Genomic DNA, 12,644 nt, shown 5'->3' on the forward strand with positions numbered 1-12,644 from the left:
TGAATGTGTAGAGAGAAAACCTAGAGGAGAGGTAAAATCAGATCTGAAACTAAAACTTATGTGGAATGAATGTTGTCTCCGGTCTCTGCATGTTCCCTGGCTCTAATCTGCTTTTCTGGACCGAAAACAGGGTCAAAACATGGCCCAAAATCGCCCCCAGCGAATTCTGCAGATTCTGCAGATCGCGCATGTTACGCGATCGTGTCATCCAGGCGTTCGCGTCATCCAGCGTTTTGCCTTGCCACGCGTGCGCGTTGTTTACGCCTTCGCGTCACTGGTGCAGTTTCCAATCCGCGCGGTCGCGTGAGCCATGCGTTCGCGTCATTGCAATTTCCTCTATATCGCGCGGACGCGTGAGCCATGCGCCCGCGTCACTTCTCGCTAGTCATCTCCTTAATTTCTTGTGTTCCTTCCATTTTTGCAAGCTTCCTTTCCAATCTCCAAGTCATTCGTACCCTATAAAGCCCGAAACACTTAACACACAGATCACGGCATCGAATGGAATAAAGAAGAATTAAAATACAAAATTAAAAGTCTCTAGGAAGCAAGTTTTCAACCATAAAGTATTTTTAGGAAGGAATTATAAATGCATGCTTATTTAATGAATAAGTGGGTAAAGATTTGATAAAACCACACAATTAAACACAATATAAACCATAAAATAATGGTTTATCAGATACCTAGTTCGTGACACAGCAACTGAAAGATTTTTATAAAACCCCAGGAGTTGGGATAAAGCTGGGATGGAGCTACATTACAAGACCACAATAGGTTAGTCTCAAAGGGGGTAAATGGAAGAGTAATATTCATCTGACTAAAAAAGAAATCGTATGCATAGAAAATGGGCGTTCTCCAACAATTCGGGTAGAAAAACAAACCCTTTCTTCAGAGTTGGGAGATACAAGCTCATAATTCTTTTCATCACTACCATTACTACAAATCCTATGAAATTGCCTAAGCTGCTGACAAAACTCGGAGTCAACCAACGAAACACACAGAAGAACCATAGAATTCACCCAATCAGCCATGCCCTTAGGAACTTAGGAAGATGTCTCAACAATATTTTTGCGAGAAGACATGAGGTCAACTAGTCCTACAGCAAAAAAGAAGAAAATAGATTACCAACCAAAACATCTTGGGCAAAGTCAAAATCAACTCATAGCAGAGCATGACTCAAGCAAACAAACAAGTAAAAGGAAAACCCCAAGACAAGGTCAAGGGGCATCCTTTGGAGGCAGTGACAGAGTAAGGACTCAGAAAAAATCTACAAAGACTAACATCCCAACAAAACTCTCAGCAAAGAAAAGCCCTTTTCCAAAAGGCAACATCCCGAGAAGAAAGAGATAAAGTCAAAACAAAGTCATCAAAAGAGCAACAAAAATAGCAGTTCAATCAGAAAGCAAACAACAAAACACGCCAAGTGGAGGACATCAAAGACGCAACCTTTTTTCAAAAGAATCAAATGAAGCCATTACCCCACAAAGCTACAAAATCAAATAAAAAGGCAGCAAAACATGCGAAGTCCTAAAAAACCTCAATCATCAGGAGAAACGCCAGAAACATGCATCAAAGCAACAATTGGGCATAACGACGCGAAAAGGTTCAAACTTTCCAGCATGCATTCAAACGAAAAATAAAAGCTTTACCAAAGAACCGAAGGCAAAGCGACGAAAGAAGTAAAGAAGCAGAAAGTAGAACCAACCTGGAAAAAGGGGAAAGCTTCAAAGAAGTCGAAGACGAAAGATAGAATCTGGAATCTCCTTTCAAAGCAAGGAAAGCACTAACAATCCCCAAGCAAAGTCGCAGGGAGAAACGCAAAAATAAAAATTTCAGGCGAAAACAAAAAGTGAGAAAGAAAAGGGAAGTTACGGTAAAGAAACAGAGAAGAGAAACCATTTTCTTGAGTGTAAAATTCAAAATAAAGAGGCTAGAGAAACGGAGCATTAAAAATTAATTAATGAGGGTATTAAACCGTCGCACATTCTCAAGACCAGAGCACTAATACAAAGCGCGCGCTTTTAGAAGAAACGAAAAGAAAACGTTTCATATTCAAAAGAAGACACTACAAAAAGGAAGTCGACAAAATGCTCGAGTTCGACTTCATCAGAGAAGGATCGAAGTCTCAAAACTAAGACTCAACCTCAAAAGAAAGACCGAACTCGAGCAGGGGCACTGTTCATACCCTGGGTCGAGCTGTCCGACCCAGGATGTTTAGTGACAAAGCAACCGACCTCTTCAGGTCGCACTATCCGACCTCTTCTCAAAGAGCTCGGCCAAATTGTCAGGAAAGCCCAATAAAGGGCCCAAATAGAGGAATATGACCCCAATTCGAAGGCAGCCCAAGCCTATAGAGATAAGGGCGGTTCCCTTGAAGATAAGATGACCTCACTTAAAGATAAGATAAGATAAATATAACTAACTTATCTTATCTAAAAAGGTCACTCCACACCATTATAAATATACTGGAGCACCCAGGTATAACTCATACTCTGATTCTACAAAAAACCTGCTTAATACCCTTGCTAACTTAAGCATCGGAGTCCCTTACAGGTACCACCACCCTCCGGTGACAAAGGATCAGCAACGCAGCCAGTCCAACAAGTCAAACATGACCGCTCCGGCCGCCACCCACCAGCCGGACACGTCATCTTCGACCAGTACAGAAGATCTCGTCCGAGATCGACCTACAGTTTCAGGTAACCCTCGAAACAAGTTCCCTTTATTAATCACATTTGAAAACAAAAAATTCCAATTGCATTGATTTTAGTTATAGTTACTTGTTTAGTTCTAGAGTAGAATTACATTGGATGTTATCTAGTTAAATTGAAATTGTTCATACCTTGTTTTATTTGTTTGATTTAGTTTCTTGCACTTTAAAGATTTCTTGCTTATCAAGTTTAGTAGTTTAAATTCTTGATCATGACTCCCAACCTCAGAATTCTAACCAATGTTGATACACATGTTTTCCCATTCCTTGTGAGACGACCCGAGATTTGAATACTTCGGTTTACTTTTATTGGGGTTGAATTCTGTGACAACCAATCCTTTAAAATTTGATGGAGAATTATTAGTTGGTTTGGAACTATGCTTACAACGAAGTTCTATTTCTATTAAGAGAAATTCTAGACCGACGGTAGTCCACCTATCAAATTTTTGGCGCCGTTGCCGGGGAGTGGTTGCAACGTATGCCTTGACATTGGTTATGTGAATATGTGAATATTGTAGATAGTTTACTTGCTTTCAATACTTAGTTGTAGTTTAGATTTCTTTTATACGTGTGCTATAACTTCCAAGTTTGATGACTCGGTCCCAACTGAACTCTAGCTTAGCAGAGCTTGACCTTGAGATTGAAAGAACTTTGTTGCACACTCGGCAAGCTAGATGGCGGTTGAACTATATGGCTAGTACTTCGGCCTCTCTTGAGGAGCATACCGAATCACTAGACGGAACCGAGAGTGACTTGGAGTCCGCTACTTCCTATTCTTCTGTTGGCACCACTAATACATCTTTGCATCCCACAGGTGAACCATATATGGCAGAAGATTCGACCTTTTCTATGGCGCTTTGAGTAGGATCACCAAGGGAATGGACTACTAGAGCTTCACCCCCGTTTAGATTGGATGACCGCTGACCCGGCGTTTGATTTGAAGCAGAGGAGATTAATGACCACTGACCCGGCGTTAATCATTTATAGCCTGACATGGAATGAATCAATCAGAAGTTGGAGTAGATGGTGAGAAACATTGATCTAGAAGGAAGAAGCATCTCCGAAGCCTCAACTGTTCCATCATCACTGATTTCACACTTATTCAGTAATGTTTTATTTATTTAATCTGTTTTATGCATTTTTCGTGACAACTATCTTCTTTTCTAATCGCTTGACTAAGATCTACAAGATAGCCATTGCTTGTTCAAACCAACAATCTCCGTGGGATCGACCCTCACTCACTTGAGGTATTACTTGGACGACTCGGTGCACTTGCCGGTCTATCTGTGCAAATATTGCGGAGTCAATTTTGTGCACCAGTATTCCTCCCGTTAAAGCTCAAAACGGACTTCGGGAATTACTTTCTTCTTGTTCACAACTTCACAGAAGTGATCCTCATGGGTCTTGGAGAGGAACCGGGTGAAGTCATAAGGACCTGAAACGGGCGCCTTCTCTTTCCTCTTCCTTGAGGAGGATTCACCAGTTTTGGGTGCCATAGGAATAGTAAAAATAAAGAAAAAGTGAAGTACCCAACACCAAACTTAAAAAATTTGTTCGTCCCGAAGCAAAGTAAAAGAGAAAGAAGAGGGTGAAGGAATAGAAGAAGGAAGGGTTGGTAAAGTGGAAATGATGAAAAAGGAAGATATATGGACGGAAGGGGTGTGGTCTCGGCTAGAAAAGAATAGAAAAGGGGAGTAGGAATGGTGAAGGCTAGAGAGAGTGATTTAGTGAAGTATAATGGAGTTGTGGGTGAAGGAGTGAAAAGTTGGGGTATATATAGGGAGTGGGGGAGGGTTTGGGTAGTGTAGGTAAGGGTGAAAGGGAAATGAAATTTCAATGTGGTTAATGGGGAAGAGAGATTGATGGAAATGATGAGTGGTGATTGGGTGGAGTAAGGGGTGAGTTGAAAGATTTATGGGATTTGATAGGTTGTTGGGAGGTGATATTGGGACTTGGGGTGGATAAATGTGGACGAGAATGTGGCTAAGGGGTGAAAAGGTGTGTTTGAATGTTCAAAGTGAAAGGGAGTCAGGGGGGGAGGGGGTAACCGTTAGCATGGTTAAAAGCCTTCTTCAAAATGAAATCAGATGCACCTAGCGCTAAACGCCAGCCTTCTTAAAAGCCTCGGCGTTTAGCGCCCGAATTGGCTTCTTCTTCTTCTTCTTTTTTGGGACGAGTCAATGGCGCTAAATGCCCAGCTGGCGTTTAGCGCCCTTGGAGGGATGGTAAATCTTAAGAAAAAGGATCCTTTGTGGGTGTTAAACCCCTACTTGGCATTTACGCTGGCTCCCCTTGCCCCATTCCTGGGACTAAACGCCCTGCCTAGCGTTTAGCGCCCAGGCACTTCGAATCAATCTGATGGCCACACAGTTGAGGAGCATCAAGTTGAGACCACCACACAGCCATCCAGCGCCCTCATTGTCTACCAGCGCCATCACCACCCATCACCGCCAGGCGGTGGAGCTTCACATGATTGATTCCCCCCGATTGATTCCTTTAGTACTGAGGACAGTGCATGGTCTAAGTGTAGGGGAGGATCTTTTATTTTTGGGTGTAAATATTCTCTCCTGAACACTTCTATTTAGTTTATTTTGAGTTTTATTATGCTTTTTGTGGATATTTATAGTACTTTGACTTATGCACTGCTATTTAGTACTTTGGTATATATATATATATATATATATTAGCTGCTTCTAGTTACATCTAGTATTGCACTTTCATTTTAGTATATACGTACATATTGCATTCCTTATATTGCTGGTATATAGTATAATTATGGATTGTGATTGGATGATGTGAATAGCATATGCCTAGTTATCTTGATCCTAATTGTTCATGTTACTTTTTGCTTGTTGAAAATTAGGAAAAGAACTAGGAAATTTTGAAAAATTTTGCATCCATCATATCATACATACATATAGGAATAAAATTTTGGTGAAAAATAACAAATTTTTCAAGAATTTTGTCAAGGGAATGCTATTGAATTTATTGAGAAAACTGTTTTCAAACTTGCTTGAATGATTTCTTTTTGGAACATAGAAGAGTAAAGAATAATAACCTTGTGAGTTTTTGAGCTATAATGAGTGGTTACAAATTTTAACCACTAATTTCGTTTTATTGTGTGATATATCTCTTCTATTATTGCAATCTTGGTTTTGCTTGATTCTTTATTTCCAATGATTGATGTTTTGAATTGCATTGAGCATGATTGAGGCCATCTTTGCATAGCTCACTAACCCATATGGCCTACCCTTTACATCTACCATTGTTAACCCCTTTGAGCCTTGTTGACCCCATTGTTTGTAATATCACCACATTACAACCTTAAGCGGAAAATAATAATTTTACCTTGGATTGCATCCTTGATTAGCTTAGGTTGAGGAGTGTGTTTCATTTAAGTGTGGGGGAATTTTGAGAAACATTGGTAGCAAATGAAATTATTTGATTTTGGGTATTCATTGAAAACTTTGAAAAATAGGTGCATCCATGTATGAGCTATTGAACCATATGCATTGTCTTTATTTCACCTAAAAAAAAAACCCTTCATCATAAAAAGGGCCCAAGGTTGACGTTAGGATTTTTGCCAGTAAAGAATTTTATAAAAACAGTCGTGTTGTAGATATAGTCTCTAAACCAACAGAAATCCCTTCGTACATTTTTGGTTGCCACAAGTAACAAACCCCTTTAAAATTGATAACCGAAGTATTCAAATCTCGGGTCGTCTTCTCAAGGAATTGCAGGGAGGTATGTTCTTATTATTGGTTATGAGTTTGTAAATTGGGGGTTTTGAAAGTAAGGAAGCAGTATGTTGAACAAAAAGAATAAAATAAAATAGTAATAATAAAATAAACTCTTGGCAAGGTATTAAAAATTAGAGGTCCTATCCTAGCTATCCTTATCAATGATGATGAAAATTGAATCTTAATTCCACTTTGTTAACCTTTACTAAGGCAAAGGAAGGTCAATGGATTAATTGGTTTGATCTTCGGATCCTATTTATTTCCTAAGAAAAGATTGGGATTATTGAATTTCAATTTAATTAACAAAGATAACAATTATCAATCATGTTTGAGTTTGATAACTCCCGAGTTACTGATTTCTTAACCAAGACCAAAAGGAGAAAAGTAAATCTACTGGAATAAAAATGTCTTCAGATGGGAATAACAATAATGTAAATAAAAGAAAGCAATAATAAACTGAAATACCTCAAATAACATTAATTCAAAGAGTAATCTGTAACATAGAAGAATTCATAAATAAAATTGGGAAAATAATAAAAAGAACATTGAACCTGGGATTGAGAGTCACTCCTAAAACTAAGAGAAATCCTAAATCTTAATCCTAAGAGAGAGGAGAGAACCTCTCTCTCTAAAAATTACATCTAAATCCTAATAATTGTGAATATGGAAGCGTCCTTATGAATGGATGTATTCCCCCACTTTATAGCCTCTAATCTATGCTTTCTGGGCCGAAAACTGAGTCAGAAACAGCCCAAAAATTGCCGGAGAGGAAATCTGTCACGCTGGTTTTTCGTTATTGCGACACGTCCGCATGGATCATGCGGTCACGTCACCTAGCCTTAGGGAAACTATGGTATATTATATATCAAATCGAAGCCCCGGACGTTAGCTTTCCAACGCAACTAAAACCGCGTCGTTTGGACCTCTTTAGCTCAAGTTATGACTGTTTGAATGCGAAGAGGTCAGGCTGACAGCTTTGCAGTTTCTTCAACTTCTTGTATTCCTTCCACTTTTGCATGCTTCCTTTCCATCCTCCAAGCCATTCCTGCCCTGTAATTTCTAAAAACACTTAACACACATATCAAGGCATCGAATGGTGATAAGGAGAAATTAATTTTTGGTAATTAAAAGGCTCGGGAAGCAAGTTTCCTATTATAGAATAAAATTAGGAAGGAAATATAAAACCATGCAAATATTATGAATAAGTGGGTAAAGAGTTGATAAAATCCACTCAATTGAGCACAAGATAAACCATAAAATTGTGGTTTATCAACCTCCCCACACTTAAACAATAGCATGTCCTCATGCTAAGCTCAAGAGAAACTATAAAGGAGTGAAGAGGAATGATAAAAATGTATGAAATGCAATCCTATCTATATGAATGCAACTAAATGTGAAATGCTTCTACCTACTTAGTTAAAAATAAATAAGTTCTCTAAGACAAACATAAATCAAATTCCACTAATTCAAACCATACAGTAAAAGACAAGTAAACTTGTAAGAAGATAGCTCATAAAAGCAGGGAACATAGAATCAAGCATTGAACCCTTACTGGTAGTGTATATTACTCTAATCTCTCAAGTGTCTAGGGTTAATCACTCTATTCTTCCCTAGTCATGCTTTCTAAACTTTGTTCTTCATCTAACCAATCAACAAATATTTAGTATACCAATGCAAACATCATGAGGTCTTTTCAGGGTTGTAATGGGGCTAAGGTAAGGGTGAGGATATATGTATGGCCAAGTGAGCTATAATATGAATCTTTAATTAGTTTAAGATCTCACCTAACATATACATACTTTATATAATTTTAAAATACTTTACCTAGCTACCCAAATTTTTCCCACTTTTGTATGATTCCCATACTCATATACCAAATTTTTTATATTTCTTTACTTTTATCACATGTGCATTGATCTTTTTATTAACTTAGCATTGGGGTAATTTTGTCCCCTTATTTATTTATTTATTTATTGAATATATTTTTTTTGGATTTTTCTCTTCTTTTTTTTTAGAGAGACATAAAAACTAGAATAACATATCAATGCATATGGAATTTTTAATTTTCTATTTTACATGAGTAGGTACCCGAATTTTCCAATATTCAAAATTAGAAACATGATACATTCCCTTATTAACCCAAGTTCCCACAGTTTCCCCACACTTAATTGTTGCACAATCTCTATCTTAAGCTAACCAAAGATTCAATTGGGGTTTTTAATTTGTTTTTCTGCTTAAGGCTAGTGATGTGGTAAAATACAGAACAAATGGGGATTAAAAGGCTCAAAGTGGCTGACAAGGGTGATTTAAAGGGTAGGCTTATTTGGGATAAGTGAGCTAAAATCAAACAATGGCCTCAATCATATGCAAGCATGTAAATACACTAAATAATGGACATATAGATTGGAATAAAATATAGATTACAATCATAGAGAAGGAAACACACAGGAATAAAATATTTATGGTTAAATAATGTAACCATATAAATAAGCTCAAATCTCACAAGTTGTGTGTTCTTTAGCTCAAAAATTATGTTCCAAATACAACTTCAAACAAATTTAACACAAAAATTTTGATTTAAATTAGTGAAATACTATAAAATTTCTTGAAAAAGAAAATATTACTTCAACCAAGTAGTAACTAAATGCATAAAATCAAACAAATATACAATCAAATATGCAGATGCAACAATAAACAAATAAAGAAAATAAGAGTATTGGTGTTGAAAAGAAGGTAACTAACCCATGGAGATCGGTATCGACCTCCCCACACTTAAGGATTGCACCATCCTCGGTGCATGCTGAGATGTGCAGGTGGACGGGTTGTTCCAACTGATGCTTTCTTTCAAGGATTGTGCAGATGGACTTGTTTGTCTCCCCTTTTAGAAGTTTCTCCCTTTTTCTGTCTTCGGTGGCCAGCCTGAAAGAAGAGAAAAAGAAGAATAGTAATACCCAGAAGTAAAGATAAGAAAATAAATGAAGTATGGGTGGGTTAATGCCAAATGATAAGGGTCTCAATTACATGGAAGCTTCAACATGTACGTGAGAAAATAATAGAAGTCATGGTATACCAGTGGTGCAAAATTTGCAACAAAGAGGGAGAGTGTGGGTGAGGAGAGGTAATGTAAATTCATGTCAATGCAAAAATTAATACAGGTATAAAAGATTGGCATTGATTTAAATAATATTACCTAACCAGAATAAAACAAGTCACTAAGCACCCAAAATAATTCAAGAGAAGATGCAACAGTTAAATAAGAAAATTTTAACACCAAAGGAAAAATAATGAATTTAGAAAAGAAAGCAAAAATATGCACAAAATTAAGATACAATGAATGAAATATGCAAATAAATTAAGAAAAATAGAATGAAGGTGAAAAGGAATGAGAAGTGAAATAAATAAAGTAAGAAAGAAAGAAGAAAAGATAAAAGAAATTAGGATTAGAAAAGAAGAGATAAGAAAATTGGCTGATCTGGATATTCTGTGCGCCGCTTGTGACGCGGACGCGTGAGTGACGCGGTCGCGCAGATAGCGCTTCTATGAAATGACGCGGACGTGTTATCCACGCGGTCGTGTGGATCGATCTGTGCCATTAGCGCGAGGGCAGCCGCGCGGTCGCGTAACTTTCTGTTTGAAGCTCATATTGCCAAATTTTAGGGTGACGCGGTCGCGTGGGGGACGCGATCGCGTGGTTGACCAATATTGGGATATGACGCGGACGCGTGGGGCACGCGTTCGCGTGGTAAGGTCTGTGCGTCTAGCGCCAGTCCAGCATCACTCCAGCTCATCTTTCGGCCATGCACCCTTTTGACGTCGATTTTCAGGTCACGCGGTCGCGTGGGAGGTTAATGTTCCCACTTGACGCGGACGCGTCAGCGACGTGGTTGCGTGGGGTCAAATTATGCTAAAGGCGCGCCTCCAGCCATGCTCTTGCGTGACTTTCTATTCGTTTTTCTTTTCTTCCCATTGCACTGGTGACGCGGACGCGTCAGCGACGCTGCCGCGTTGCGTGCGTGCTCTCCTCTTTTTTTTAAATCTGAAAAAAATGAAGAATGCAGTGTTAATATGAATGTTATAAGTAATTCCAGGTTCAATGAAATAAAATAAAATAAAACTCAAAAACAAACAAAACGAAATAAAATTAAAACTGAAAAGGGAACGATCATACCATGGTGGGTTGTCTCCCACCTAGCACTTTTAGTTAGAGTCCTTAAGTTGGACATTTGGTGAGCTTCCTGTTATGGTAGCTTGTACTTGAACTCATCCAGGAATCTCCACCAATGTTTGGAATTCCAGTAGCCTCTGGGATCCCAAATCTTGTTTCTACACCCGTTTTCAAGTTGATTATCATGATTCCATCCGGGTGGTTCAGCCTTAGAATTCTCACTGAGGCGTCCAAACAACCTCCTAGACCCATTCAATTGAGCTCTACACCAACCTTTGCGTTTAAACTTAAAGCTTTCAACCATAATGAACCTTGCAGGACAATTCTTACCACTGACCATCTTCCTCTTACTCTTAATGCCACAAAGAGCTCTAAGTTGACCATCCGTCTCCAATAGCCCATATTCAAGTGGGATTAGAAAGCTAAGGGATATGAATTTTACCCACTTGAATGTTGTGAAGGATGATGGCAACTTAGGGGGAGGGGTCTCCAATAACTTTGGCAAGGTGATTTCAAGCTCCACTCCCTTGTGCTCTTTGACAATTTCCACCTCTTTGCAAACTTCTTTAATTTCAACCTCTTCCTCTTGGTAGCTTTCTTCCAATTCAATCTCTTCTTCATTACTTACCAAGGGCATGGGAGGTAGTGCTTTTTCTTCTTTAATTTCCATCTCTTGACCAACCTCTTCCAAGTCTTCAACCATGATATGCCTTGGAGGTTGTACACCCTCCTCAACATCAATTTCAATTGCCTTGGAAGGAGGTTCCATAACCTGACTTTTCCATGGAGGGTCAGCATCTCCTAAGTATGCAACCACTTCTTCCTTTTTAATAATTGCTGCTTTGTCCAGTTGTTTAAGTATAAAATCATACTCATCCTCGATGATTTTCTTTCCATGACAACTCCTTTCAACTACTCTTTCATCTTTAAGGGTCTCTCATACCTTTACCCGTAGGGCCTCCTCTAGCTCTTTATGAAGTATGAATTCGCGAAGATGATTCCTTCTTTCCTGTTCCATATCAATAGCATAATTGGGATCATTTTGCTCTTGGATTGATGGATGTGGGTGCTCTTCCATGGAGGGTGGTGATGGGATGAAAAGATCATTATGTGGTTGAAAAAGAAGTGCACTAGAGCTTGAGGGTTGAATATTGGAGGTAGAGGGTTGGTTCATGCGGGATATAAGATTTTGGAGTGTAGAGGTGAGACCAATGATGTTAGAGATGAGTGTATTGTTATCCAATAGAGGTTGGGGTAGATCTATGTATGGCTCATTCAGTTCATAGGGTGGTTGGTATGGTGGATGTGGATTAGGGTCATATGGAGGTAAATGGTGTAAAGGGGCTTGTGAGTATGGTGGTCCAAAGTCATGTTGAGGAAAGGGTTCATAGGCATATGGTGGTTTTTTTTAAATTTTGAAATTTGAAATTTTTGAAATTTTGAATTTTAAATTTTTTTGAATTTTTGAATTAAATGAGGAAAGAGAAAAACAATAAAATGACACCAAACTTAAAATTTTTTAGATCAAAACGAAGAAAACAACTAAGAACAACTTGAAGGTCAAGATGAACACGAAGAACAACTTGAAGATCAAGATGAACACCAAGAAAAAAATTTTTTTTTTTTGAAAAATTTTTAATAACTAAATAAAAACCAATAACCACTTAATTTACGAAAAAGCAAAAATAAAAACAAAAATAAAAACAAATAAACAGGTAAAAAGCAAATATTTACAATAACCAATAATAAGGCACACGTTTGCAATTTCCCGGCAACGGCGCCATTTTTGACGTTAGGATTTTTGCCAGTAAAGAATTTTATAAAAACAGTCGCGTTGTAGATATAGTCTCTAAACCAACAGAAATCCCTTCGTACAAACGTTTTTGGTTGTCACAAGTAACAAACCCCTTTAAAATTGATAACCGAAGTATTCAAACCTCGGGTCGTCTTCTCAAGGAATTGCAGGGAGGTATGTTCTTATTATTGGTTATGAGTTTGTAAATTGGGGGTTTTGAAAGTAAGGAAGCAGTAC

This window comes from Arachis ipaensis, chromosome B04 (genome assembly GCF_000816755.2).
Source record: "Arachis ipaensis cultivar K30076 chromosome B04, Araip1.1, whole genome shotgun sequence".
NCBI lineage: Eukaryota > Viridiplantae > Streptophyta > Magnoliopsida > Fabales > Fabaceae > Arachis > Arachis ipaensis.